At 40.4% G+C, this 13957-nt stretch overlaps 1 long non-coding RNA gene across 1 annotated transcript; it reads right to left on the bottom strand.

Annotated features, from left to right (window-relative positions):
* Window positions 1-1237: 1237 nt before the first annotated feature.
* On the bottom strand, window positions 1238-13519 carry LOC124997741. Its single transcript, XR_007110995.1, has 2 exons — window positions 5306-13519; window positions 1238-3617 (listed from the first exon to the last, which is right to left on the bottom strand). It is a non-coding gene; the product is annotated as an uncharacterized LOC124997741 (long non-coding RNA).
* Window positions 13520-13957: the final 438 nt, after the last annotated feature.

Here is a 13957-nt window from a genome sequence, read left to right on the forward strand (position 1 = left end):
GAAGACGATGTGTTTCCTCGGCTCCGTGTGATGTGATGAGGAGTCATAACGTTAATTAAGAAGATGATGTAGAGCTGCTGCACAGCTGCACGGTGGAGGGATGAGGAGGAAAAATGCTCAGCAGGCTGATTTGAATGTCGCTTCCTCGTGTGCACCACATGTTTGTTTTACTATTATTTTTAAAATTGTTTGCATATTTGTATCCAGGTCAAAAGTTAAGTCCTGATAGAAGTTTATCCCGTCACACAAGACTTTAGACTTTACTTTTTGCAGAGTTTTCCCTGAGGTTTGTCTCTCAGGCTGAAGTCCTTCATTGATTCAGGCTCAGAAAGAATCATATATATGACAAAGACAAAAGTAAAATGTATTTATTAGCTTTTTTTTTGTTGTTGTTGTTGTTGCAACTGTGAGTTATGATCCACATCTCAATTTATCGCTTATTATTATGACTCGTCTGTTTAGAGGCAACGTTTTTCAGACCAAGGACCCAAAACTGAAGGAGAGATTAAGGAGGAACCCTCCTACCTACTATATGTGTTATATTAATTCAACTCGGCCTGGTGCTATTTATAAATATATGTTATTATTATTATCATTTTGTATTCAGTGTTAAGTTATTCAAATAATACACAGGTTCAAATATTCATTTTTTTTATTTATACCGTGCAACGTGCTGGAAAATTGTGGGGGAGCGAAATAATTTTAAAAAATGTATAAAAAATGTCCATTCAACCAGAGATTTTGTGAACAACATAATAAACAAGGTGCAAGAGAAATTAGTTAAAACTAAAAAAACCTGAGTTTAAAAGTTCACGACACAACGAAGCTTTTAAGAAGAATAAAATACTGAACATTAAACTGAAAATATAATCTCATTCACAGACAGAGTGAGACATGTTACAAAGAACGTAAATCATTCAGGTGGGTTTTTTTGGACCTGCATCGCCCCCCAGAGGTCAGGAGGTCAAACAGGTGGTGGACGGAGTCCGTGCACGTGTCTTTATTTGATTTAAAACCTCTAGAGTTGTGCTATAGCTTTCATTTTAAGCATCAAATTAACTGAGTAACGAGTTATAATGACGATAATTAAGATCATTTAGTGACTAAACTCTTAAAACAAATGCTTAGTAAGAAGAATTACCTTGTAAAACAAGCACATTTTGCCTTGATTTAAGATATTTAGTCTAGAAATAAGCAGAAAATATGAGTTTACACTTAATACTGTCGACGGTATTTCATTAGTTTTCATTTTAATCGTTTACTAAGAACCAGTAAGAAAATCTCAAGTTATAGGAACAACAATTCAATTCAATTAACTTTATTTTATAAACTTCACATTCACAAACACCGACATAAGAACACAGACAATACAGCGAACACACAAACACATTGAATAAACCAGACGTAGCAGATAAAGCACAGTCGAGTGGGAATCAGTTAAAAAGTAGGTTTAGGAAGAATCTGACCATCCTTGAAAAAAGTGCATAGCTAAGTGCACAGCTAATTAAATATCTTTAAAAAAGTAGCAGTTTATCTAATTAAGATAATTTAGGAATAAATTAAACCCGTTTTTAAATATTTTCATGTCACAAAATGTTCTATAAATGTGGTCTCACAGTGAACTGTAATTAGTTGCCTAGCGTCGTCGCGTGGTCGTCAGGAAGTCGAATCCTCTGACACAGAAACTGCCAAGTAAGAAGACGCTTTAATGTTTTTTTCAGAGGCGGAAAACAAAAAAAAAAATGTGACGTCTTCGCCAAGAGCTGCACAAACCGAACATGAGTCACAGATAAGACAGAAAACCACCGTGTTCTCAATCAAACCTCTGCCCTCGTCACGTCTTCTTCTTCCCCTTATCTCCGCCCGTGTTTACCTGTTGTGTTGCCATGGCAACCCCCACCTCCGCAGCCGATTGGTCGGCTCGTGGAGGCAGGTAGGTAGGTGAAGGAGTGCGTGGGCGTAGCGAAGGGAGGACAAAATATATATATATATATATATAACAAAGAAAAAAATAGAAAGACATTTACAGAGTGGGTGAGAGGGGAGGGGCTGACACACAAAGGTCAACATTGAGAAATGGATGGAAGACAATGGGGCAGATTTAAATGTTTTCTTTCTTTTATGCTCGGTGGAAGGAACACGACACAATTAAATCAGTGAGGAGTGAAGAACCGTCCTCTCTCTGCAGACAGAGTCAACAAGGCTCATTTATGATCATAATCAGAGGAGGACACAGAGTCTGTCGGAGCCTCAGACTCAAGTTTCCACGCGAGACATGAGCCGATGAAGGAAGAACAAACAGGACAATAAAGATAGTGGAATCTGTTTCATTCAGGTGTCTCTCCTCCGTGTTTGACTCGTCTGCCTCTTTCACCACCGTCTGGTTTTTCTTTTTTTCAGACCCCGACCATTGACTTCTTCTCTTTCTCTTTCGCCGTCGTCATATTTAACTAAACTCGTTTAATGATTAATGAGGCGTGTTTCAAACGACACATAGAAGAAGAAAAAAAAAGATCTTTGCAGGAGGAGAATAAGTTCCCGACAAAGAGAAATACTCAGTTAAACTTCAGGTTTCAGGGTTTTGACAAAAAAATCACAAAACTTTATTAGTTTACTACAAATTTAAATGTGTGTCCGTTTATAGTTTCATAATAACTAATACTAGAAATAATATACATACTATGTAGAAGAATTATATGTAACTTATAATTATTCTCCATCTTCCTTTGTAGTTTGAACGACTTCAGTATTAATCAATGTAGGAAAATAATAAAAGTTTGTCCAAACTCCTGAACCTGAGAGAAAGTCGTACAATTTGACGTCTTTAAAGAAAAAAAAATCAGATAAATACAGTGAAATATGTGACTTTTGAGATTTTGAGGCTGTAGTTTAGATAATAGTGGAAACTTAAATGTATTAAAGCGCCACCTGCAGGTGCAGTAGCTCATGTTTTGCGATGCATTTATTCCATAACTCCTTTGTGTTCGTAGTTTTAATTCATGATGTGGGAAATAAAAGAAAGAAAGACAGAAACATTGAATCTAAACCTCTGATTTTTAAAACAAACAAACATAAATAAGGAAATTATGTGAATTCTGAGACGTTGAGATGGTTTGTGGTTTTAATTCACAATGCAGATATAATAAACATTGAATGAGAAGGCATCTAAACCTTTGCGAGTGTGAGGCTGTTTTTGGAGACTAAAGCGCCACCTGTGGGCGCAGTACCTCCTGATTTAGGGCTTTACCAGTGGAGGTAATTCACAACCCACCTGGTAATTTTGGTGTTAAGAGGTTTTTCCACTTTTTGCTGCACAAACACTTTGAGTAAGAGCTGAGTAAGCAGGTAACGGAGGTGGAAGAGGGGCCGTACCTGGGTGGGATCTGATCCGCGGGGAATGAGTGGAGGGTAAATAATTTTTTTTTTTTTAAAAAAAGAGCAAAGATGGGTGCGGTGTGATCGAGAGAAGGTCGCTGACTTTCACCTCCACACCTCCAGGCTGCTTTCTCAGAAACAGGAACTCGCCGGTTGAACCGTCTCCTCCTCTGACGCAGCTGGACGAGGCTGATGACGGCCACGTGTCCCCGTTGCCACGGCAACCGCCAATACAAGCAGGCCTACTAATGCATACAGTACACTGTAAAAAAAAAAAAAAAGCTGCTGCAAGTCTTTACAATCTAATGTGGACGTGTGTGATCAGAGGATGGGTGCAGTGGAGTGTTTACACTGTAAATATCAGCTTTGGGAAATGATTATGCATTAATGTTTCAGCTTAGAAAGGTGACATTTAATGCTCATTTTTGTTTTCTCAAGTTAAAAATATATCAGCCTGCAGCTGTTAAATATTATTTGCATTAAAAAACAAAAAAAAAACCCTCAACCTGCACAAACCGAGGGCGAGTAGTAGAGTTTATTTCACCTTTTCTGTGCAAGTGATTTATAATTTCTAAAGCAGCTACTAATAGAGTGGCAAGAAATAGAAGTTAAAAGCTTTTTATCATTTTAAAGTAACATAACTTTATTCATATGTCATTAAAGAATGTTCTCAATGTTTAGTTTTCTTCTATACATGTGCACCTCTGTCATTTTACTAAGAAATGTCAAAGCAAAAATGACGTTTAAAGGAGCGTAACTAATAATTTAAAAGGATGAACCTTAATAGTCAAACGTTAAACAGTGTTAACATCATTTTTATATTTTCTACTAAGTTTTCTTTATATGTAACTAAAACTTTGTAAAGCAGCCAGAAGTTAAAAGCTTTTTATCATTTTAAAGTAACATAACTTTATTCATATGTACAGACGCTGTTTAAAGGAGCTTCACTAGTGATTTAAAAGGATTGACTGTAATAAACCATGTACATCGTAGTTTTATTCATTATCTTTTCTTCTCTAAATGTGCAGCTCTGTCATTTTACTGATAAATATCAAACTTGGACTTGTTCAGACGTCGTTTAAAGGAGCTTAACTAGTAATTTAAAAGGATTAAACTTAATAAACGTACTTACGAGGAGACATTAAACAGCGTTACATCATTTTCATATTTTCTAATACGTTGTCTTTATATGCAATTAGTTAAACATTTGTAAAGTAGCTGCTAAAAGAGTAGCAAGAAATTAGAAGTTAAAAGCTTTTCACTTTATTTTTAGGTCATTTTTAAGTAACATAACTTTATTCATATGTCGGTAAAAACTTATTCTATGCAGATTGTAGTTTTATTCATTATTTTTTCTTCCATAAATGTGCACCTCTGTTTTTTTTTTACTAATAAATATCAAAGCATGAAAATGTCATTTAAAGGAGTTTAACTCTATAAACTTAAAGAAGGAGACTTTAAATCATTTTTCTAATAAGTCGTCTGTAAAGGCAGTGAATGCACTTTGCATCTGAGGTGGTTGTGAACGTCGTTCTCGACTGTACGAGCTCCAGGTTGATCTTTTAATTCAGCAAATAAAAGAAGAAATGACCTTTTATTTACTTGCATCTCCTTTTCCGTCGTCACATAGTTGGTTTGACAACGTTTAAGGCTCCGTCTGTGTTTTCTTTGACAGTGGAAACTCCATTACTACTCTAAATTTAATGGATTGATTCATTTTGTAATTTTTTTAAAGACTTTTCACTGTGCAAACACAGCAGACGTCGAACACGCAGCTCGTAGGAAGTAAAAGGTTAGCGTTGCGCAACGGCGCGGTGAGCTCTCGTAATTCAGCCCGAGCGTCGCCTGTAACGTGACTCAACAGCAGAAAGAGTTGACTTAAAAGTCAAGATCGGGACTAAATATGAAAGTCTGATCTCCTGATATTGACCTCGACACGGATGATTAGTGGTGGAGAAAAAGAAAGACGACAAATCACCAGACACTCGCTTACGATTTGGAAGGAAGTCGAACTTTAATCTGAAATGGAAAAACAATTGACAGAAATTATGTTATTTATACAACTCATACATGCAGGAATAAAAACACATATTACGGTTGTTGCATCTACAAAGGTGAATTTTCTCTTTCTGTGCATTAAATTGAAAAAAAAACAAGGTGCAGATTTTATCTTTGTGATTAAACGTCGTCATTAAAGTGTGAAAGGAGCTCGGACTCCTGTTCCTGCTGAACTGAGCCAGCCGACGTCACTCACTGATTATCAGCACAGCAGGCACAGGAGGCCGAGCCAGCGGGAGGCGAGTGGAGGGGGGGGGCCGGGGGAGGGGGGGCGGTGTGATGATGCTACCAACAGGTGGAAGCAAACTGAATGAATCCATAAAAAATAAAACACACACACACACTGAGACATGAGGCGACACACTGAGGCCCGAGACGCTAATGAGACAAATGACATTTAGAGACGGATTCAACACCAAACCCTGATTCCTGCATCAGTCACGAGTCAAGAGTCAGGAGTCGGTCTAGAAGCGGTTTGTTTTGGGCTTTATTGAGACGATTCTACTGTTTTTTTTTATAAACAGTCCTGGTAAACACATTAAAACTACGTAAAAGAGTTTAGCAGCTTTTTTTTTTGCGCTTTATTGACGAGACCAGTTAAACCCGTGAAAACTTTTTTAAGTTAAGAATGAATCTAGCAGCTTGTTTCTTCCCCTTTATTGAAACAATTAGTTACTTTTACGAGGGAAAACCCCTTTCAGGCGTGATTTAGTGTTAATCTGAGCTACACAGTAAAACATTTTCAGAAATTCTGCAGCCAAACTAAGTTTTTTAAGAATCTAGCAGCATTTTTTTTTACACTTTATTATCGAGATTAGTTGTTTTCATGAGAGAAAAAACCTTTTCAGGCAAAAGTTTAAATGTTAACTGGAGCTACACAAAATCTGCAAAAGTTAAAGAGTGAAACAATTTGTTATTTTTATGAGAGAAAACCCCTTTCAGACCTGATTTAGTGTTAATCTGAGCGACACTATAAAACATTTTAGTTTAATTTTCAGCGACATTTTCAGAAATTCTGCAGCCAAACAAAGTTTAAGAATCGATGTAGCAGCATTTTTTTCTTGCCCTTTATTAACGAGTTTAGTTGTTTTCACGAGAGAAAGATGAAAGTGTCACTGGAGCGACACTGTAAAACCTTTCAATTCAACCCACAAAATCTGCAACCAGTGGTAAACCCATAGTAACTTAAAAGAAAAGTTTGAGAATCGGTCGAGCAGCTTTTTTTTTTTTACCCTTTATTGACAAGTTTAGTTGTTTTCATGAGAGAAAAACCTTTTCAGACAAAAGTGTTCACTGGAGCTACACTGTAAAACCTTTCAGTTCAAACCCACAAAATCTGCACCCAGTGGTAAACCCATGAAAACAAAGTTAAACAATCAGTGTAGCCACATGTTTCTTCCCCTTTATTGAAACAATTACTTATTTTTGTGACAGAAAACCCCTTTCAGACCTGATTCTGTATTAATCTGAGCTACACTATAAAACATTTTAGTTTAATTTTCAGTGACATTTTCAGAAATTCTGCAGCCAAATAAAGTTTTAAGAATCGATGTAGCAGCATGTTGGTTTTTTTACACTTTATCGTCAAGTTTGGTTTGTTTTCATGACAGAAAAACCTTTTCATACAAGTGTTTACTGGAGCTTCACTGTAAAACCTTTAAATTCAAACCCATAAAATGTGCAACCAGTTACAAGTTACAATCAGTCTAGCAGCATATTTCTTTGCCTTATTGAAACAATTAGTTGTGTTTGTGAGAGAAAACCCTTTTCAGACATAGTTTGATGGACAAGATGGACAAGATTAGCTGTTTTCATGAGACATAACTGTACATTTAAGCTTCATAATGTTACGTGGACGTACTCTATAAATATATAGTTTCAATTCAAGTTAGTTTTTTTCCCCCCAGAAATCTGCAACCACTTATAAACCTATAAAAAACAAAATAAAAGAATCAATTTGGCTTCTCAGACATAAGTTTTAACTGGAGCTACACTGTAAAAGTTTCAAATTAAGTTTATTTCCAATCTGTTTTTTTCTTTAGAAATTCTGCAACAAATCAAAGTTAAATAATCAGTGTAGCAGCATGTTTCTTCCCCTTCATTGACAATATTAGTTGTGTTTGTGAGAGAAAAACCTTTTAACTGGAGCTACACTGTAAAATTATTTCAATTGAAGTTTTATTTTTTTCCTCCAGAAAAACTGCAGCCACTGGTAACCTCATAAAAGCAAAGTAAAAGGATCAGTCTAGCAGCAAGTTTGTTGCCCTTCATTGACAAGATTAGCTGCAACCACACAGTAAAAGACTAGCAGCACATTTGGCCTTCATTGACAGGATTAGTTGTTAATCACATTTAAAGACATAGTTTGATGTGTTAGTGGAGTTGCACTATAAAAAAAGTTTGTTTTTAAGATGTTTCCAGAAAACCTGCCGCCAGTGGTAGTAGTTTTTTGTTTACTGTCAAGGTTAGTATATGTTTAAAAGAGAGAAAAAAGACATGTTTATAAGTGTTAACTGGAGCTACACTGTAAAAAAAAAATGTTGAATTCAGGTCGTATTTTTAAAAAGAGTCCACAAAAACTGCAGCCCATAAAAAACTATCAGTAACAGGATCAATGTAGCCAATTAGCTGCAGAATGTAGCTCAATAAAAACAAAATGTGGACGTGGGAAACTGTTCTGACTTCCAGGCAACGTGACACCTGTTAAATGAAAACCGGTCCAGGTGTCGACCTCATGAACACTTCTAATTTCCTACATAACTCCAAACATTTGGCCGACGCTGTACCTGAGAGAAAACATGTACAATTGTGACAGTTTTAAAGCAGAAGTTGCGGAAAAATACACAGACTTGGGTGAATTTTGACTCTGGAAACATAAAACAACCAGTGCTGTAGTTTTTAGGGGAAGAAAACTGTAACAAGTGTCAATTTGAGTTTTGTTTTTAAGAAATTTAAAGGAAAAGAAAGTGCTACGGTCCATAAAAATCATGAATAAAGCAGATTTTTTTAATTATCATTCTTTGCCTGCAGCTACACTATAAAAAAAAAATCCTGAAAATCTTCAATTTCACAAACCCTGAGAAAAAAAAATACAATTTGACAGATAAACACACAACATTAGATGAATGTTGACTGTGGAAACGTAAAACATATCAATAAAATGATCACGGTTTGATTTTACATCCAGTACTGTAGTTTTTAGTGGAAAAAAACTATAAAAAGTGTCAATTTGAGTTTAGTTTTTTACAAATTCAAAGAAAAAAAGTGCTTTTTTTGCTTTTATTGACCAGATAAAGTCTGAACTGCAGCTACACTATAAAAAAAAATCAAAAAAACAAAGTCAATCTGACGCAGTCATTTTACAGTCAGGTGCATTAAACAGCGATGATGTGTGTCCACAACAAAGCGGTGGACGAGAGCCATTTGCGTTTTGAAGTGTGGTTGGATGCCGGGCGGCCCCTCCCTGACCTTTTCCCTGCAGGCTGCAGCCCTGTGGCGGCAGAACTTAACCACTGTGAACACGGCAGTCAGTCTCTGTTCACATGTGGGTTAAGTCCTGCTGCCGCACAGCCATCATTACTACGCCCCCCCCCACCTCTCCCCCCTCCCCATCTCCCCCCCCTCTCCATTCGTGACACGGGTCATGTTCATGTTTGAGTATTCAAACCAGAAAGAGGCGTCTTTCTTCGTGTCAGCCATTGGAAATCCCTGGCAATGTGATTCAGTCCTGTAGTCTCAAAAATCACTCTGCCAGGAATTCCCCTGGCCAGACAGACAGAGACAGGTCGGTGGTTTTTGTGGCGACCTCCAGCAGCAGCAGCGGCGGCAGCGTCGCCTCGCTGTGTTTCCTAGCCTCCGCTAGCGTGGTGGTGGTGGTGGTGGTGACGCGATGCCGGTCGGACGCGTGTCGTCCCCGGACTTCAGAGAAAATGAAGTCAGAAGGAAGTGGAGTGGCGCAGAGCTCTGGGCCGGGCTTCCTCAATGATGCTTCGCTCGTTAACTAATCGTCCTCTTCCAGTATTTTCAGCAGCCATGAGTCAGTGGGACGCTTCTGGGGAAGTCCAGAGTCTAAATAAGTTTTGAGCCTGTCTGGGACATCGTGAACCCGGCCGAGGGGTTGCTATCAACACCCGGGCCGCGTCGTTGTTGCTGCAAATCTGCGGCCGCTTCTGAGAGTTTCACAAAGAGCTTCCTAAAATAGTGCGATGCTCTAAGCTTCTCGAAAGTCCAGCGCCGACATTTGTTTCGAACTAAAATACCGACTTCTGGCTGTAAACCGGGACATATTTCAGCAACGAAAGGTCATTTAAGGTCCTCCATCCCGCCGTCCTTTTCATCTGGCAGCCCGAGCTATTTTCTCTGCCTTTTCATCTCTTCCTTCGGTTTCTCTCCTCCTTCCCTCCCCTCCCTCCCCTCCCTCCCTCCCTCCCTCCCTCCCCCCCGGTCGAACCCACAGCCGTTAATGTCCATGAGCTCATTCCTTCCCTCTCTCCTCTGTAATGACGGCCGCTCTGGTTGACGCACGCCGTCCAACACCTCACCTCAAACGCTCGCCGCGAGGAGCTCGACACGTCTCTCACTTTCCCCCCTTTTTCTGTTTTTTTTTTTCGTTTCTTTTTTCTTTCCTCTCTGGCTCCCAGACGATCCAGCTCGAGTGGGTTTGGAAATAATCACAAGGCTGCGGTGGCTTTCGCTGCTAGCTGCTCAGAACATGTTGACCGAGCAGGAAAATCAGTATCAGCGAGTGACGGATCGCCAGCAGATGTACTCGAGAGAGAGAGGAGAAAGAAAAAAGAGAGAAGGAGGACTTGTGGATTTCTTTGATGGGCTTTCTTGTGCCATGTGGACATGTTGTGTGTGTGAAGTGCAGACGTGGCCCCGGATCAAGATACGCTCAACGCAGACAAAACGCTCAAAAAACTGACAATTTAGCTGCTTCTCGGACAAAAAAGGCAAAGAGCTCTTTTTCTTAAAGTGCAAATATGTTTGCTTTTCCTAATTGCTTGTTTCCTCCTCTCGGTCTCCGTAAACAGGCCCACACATCTGTTTGATTGATGCAAACAAAGCCCTCTTCTTTTTTTTTATTTTTTTTTTCCTCTTTCTCTTTTTTCTCCCCCCCCCTCTTCCACCGCCACCGACCACGAGACCCAGCAGTGAAACTGCAAAACACATCCCGGCGAGTCAAACCCTCGATCTCTTGAACACCTTTTTCGACGCGCCACCACCACCACACCTCAGCTCAGCTCAGCTCGGCTCGGCTTCGGCTCCACTCGCTGCCAGACGTCTGAGCCACGTGATTGATTCTGGTTTGCGTGTGAGGGTGTAATTATTGCCGAGGCCGTGACATTCAGTGACATTCAGGGCCCGGGCTTCGGGCCGGCTCTGCTGCTGCTGCTGCTGCTGCTGCTCCCTTTGAATCAGCGGCCACATGTGGGACATTAGAGTAAGACTTTTTTAAAAAAAAAAAAAAAAAAAAAAAATCCTGCTGCTTTTATTTTTATTTTTTTTCTTTCTTGAAAAAAATAAATAAACAGAAAAAAAAAAAAGCTGTAAAGCTTGGAGGACCCAGCCCAAGCCTGAGGTCCACTCCCTGCAGCCCAATGCGTGTAACCCTATCCCCGGGCTGACTCGGAGCCAAACACCCTCACCGCCACCAGGCCTGTACTTAGCGTACAGCTGCCCTGCTGCCGCTGAACCACACAAGCACGAATGGATGCACACACTTTTTTATTCCACTACGCCACGGTTTCCTGAGCCCAGGCCCATTCCTGCTGCTGCTGCTGCTGCTGCAGGCTGCAGGCTGCCGCCGGCCGGGGCACACCCACCCACCCACCTAATAACCCACCCACCCACCCACTCAAACCCCTGAAAGCTCCTCTTCGCCTCCCCCCTGCATCCATCCATTCCCAGAAGTCAAAATAAACACAACAACAACAACAACAACCCTCCTCTGACCTCCCTCGTCTCCTCGTTCCCATGTCCTCCCCGGGCGTAGAGGTTATCAGATCAAAGCCAGAGGAGGAGGCGGGTGGTGGTGGTGCTACGTTATCTCGGCTTCGGTCTGAGAGGAAACTTCTCCAGGAAGGAGCTGCAGCTGAAAGTGTGCTAGCTACAGTAGCCGCTGGATTCCCTTCCTTTCATGGAGGTTTGGGAGCTCGCAGACTTACGGGGCCTCTGAACAATGAGAGGAATGTTTGAGCGGCTCCGGCCTCGCTTCAGCGCCACCACTACGCCTCCTCCGGCTGCTTTTCTACAACTTTTTTATGACCTCTGTTTTTTTTTTTTTTGTTTTTTTTTTTTTTTCCGCTGGTGGCAAACGGGCCCCCTGACGCACGACGCATGACGAGTGACATGTATGTATGAAGGAGCGGAGACGCAGGTACAGGCGCAGGCTCCAGACGGGCGCTGATGTGATCTCTAAATAAAGCCCGAGAGAAATGAAGCCATCCCATTCAAAGGAGCTATTCACATCTGACCTTTGCAACGGAGCCGGTCCACGGTGGCAACAGTCCAACGTCAATATCACAGTTCATTTGACTTCACAGCGTCTCCGTGTGAACGTCTGCCCTGATCAACAGGTTGCAGGGTTCGCTTTGAAGCCACGTCTGGCTCTGACAAAGTCATAAAACAGTGTAAAAAAAAAAAAAAAAAAGGAGAAAAAAGAAAAAGAAAGAAAATAGACAGAGAGGGGAAGGAATCTGCTGCACTTACCTGACCGACGGGCTTTTTTTTTTTTTTTTTTTTTTTGTTAACTCCTCCGCTGCCTTCGCTCTTTAACTCCCCACTTGTCAAGTTTTCTCTGTTCCCCCCTTTGGTCGGAGTTCCTCCCTCGGCCGCTCAGACGGGACTGTGTGTGAACACCGAGTGTGTCTGGGAGCCAGACGGGCTGAGTGTAAGCGAGTGGGCGGGCCGAGCCCAGCGAAGGGGATTCCTTTATGACGATGTCAGAGAGAGGAACCCTCCTCCTTCTCACCCTCTCCTCCTCCTCCTCCTCCTCCTCCTCCCCGTCCTCCTCCTCTCGGGCCCAAACACAGGAAAGGGGGCAGGGAGATAATTGGCCGCACAGCTGCTAATAAAGGAGCAAAAAATAAAAAATAAAAGAGGCAACAGAAGAGCTGAGTGTGTCCCTCTTTCAGCGGACAAGTCCTCCATTTATGTCTCCCCAGTCTGGTTTAAATTAGAGATTACACGAGTGTGTGAGTTCTAAATAAAGGGATATGATCAGATGTTTGCGTTCGCGAGCCGCGGCGCGTCGGTCGGGACGAGGCTTTTTGATACGTGCAAAGTGGTGGCGGCCAAAAACGGAGCAAACAAATCTCAGCAACGACACGTGTTTGAGTGGAAGAGGATGACCAGTGTTCACGTTTAGAGATCGGGATCATCGTTAATCCCAGAGGAATCCATTTCTCCATAAAACGTCCTGAAACAAAAAGAACTGAATCTAACAGACAAAAATATCACAAATATACAAAATATTATACTTGTTATTATCGATATTTACGGCGGTAACTTTTTATTTTGAATGAATGAATGAACTTTACTTTGAATGAACTTTACACAATCGCAAACATACAACAAAAAACACAAAAAATGAAGGGTTAGGGTTAGAAAGTATATCGGACTGATGCATAGATTATAAAAGCCGGACCCTCGTTTCCTTTTTCTTCAAATCTAACAAACCAAACCTGATAAGAACAAGGCATATACATGTAATATATACACACACAACTCCATAGATACAATCACCTCGATCAAAAAGAAAAAAAAAAAGTTTTTAATACAAATATCTTATTTTTACTCTCCTTCCATAGACTGATACTTTTCAATGTGCTACGAAAACTTTTAAAGTTCGCTCTCAGGTTTTTTTTTATTATTTTTTTAATATTTCCTGGAAGTAAATTATGCTTTGCTTTATACAAAATTTTTGCTCTGGTTCGTGCCATTTTCAAAAACTCTAAGGCGTCAAGTGGATCACATCACTCCGTCGCTTGTCCATGTTTGGTCACCATGGTCACCATCAACGACAACAACAAATCCTATACACCCCTACGCATTTTTTAAACAATGTAACGTTTTTTGTTTTTTTTTTGAGGGGCGGGGCTTAACTGGAGGCAGAACATCTCAAACACTGTAGCCTGTAAACGCAGGTTAGCATATTTCAATGGACCGTTTTGGCACGAATGGACGAGGAAAATGCATATTTTAGAGAATATACTAATGCACTCAAAAAAAGTTGACTGACTGGATGGACAATTTGACCAAAGCAAGAAGCCTGGTCTGTCTTTATCAAGTGAAGCCTCTCCAACAAAGGTATTACAAGAAGTAGGAGGAACCACTGTGGAGGGGAACGTGGTAAATTAACCAACGTTCCATTAGCTCACGGTTAGCATTAGTGTTACTATGCAACAAGAATCCCCTAAATAAGCATTAACGTAATGTAATTTCAGTCACAATTCATTTCCCACCCACAACATTATCCGGACTGAAACTGATGATGTGTTACATAATAATGTTAACTGATAAG

This window comes from Mugil cephalus, chromosome 20, assembly GCF_022458985.1.
Source record: "Mugil cephalus isolate CIBA_MC_2020 chromosome 20, CIBA_Mcephalus_1.1, whole genome shotgun sequence".
Lineage (NCBI taxonomy): Eukaryota > Metazoa > Chordata > Actinopteri > Mugiliformes > Mugilidae > Mugil > Mugil cephalus.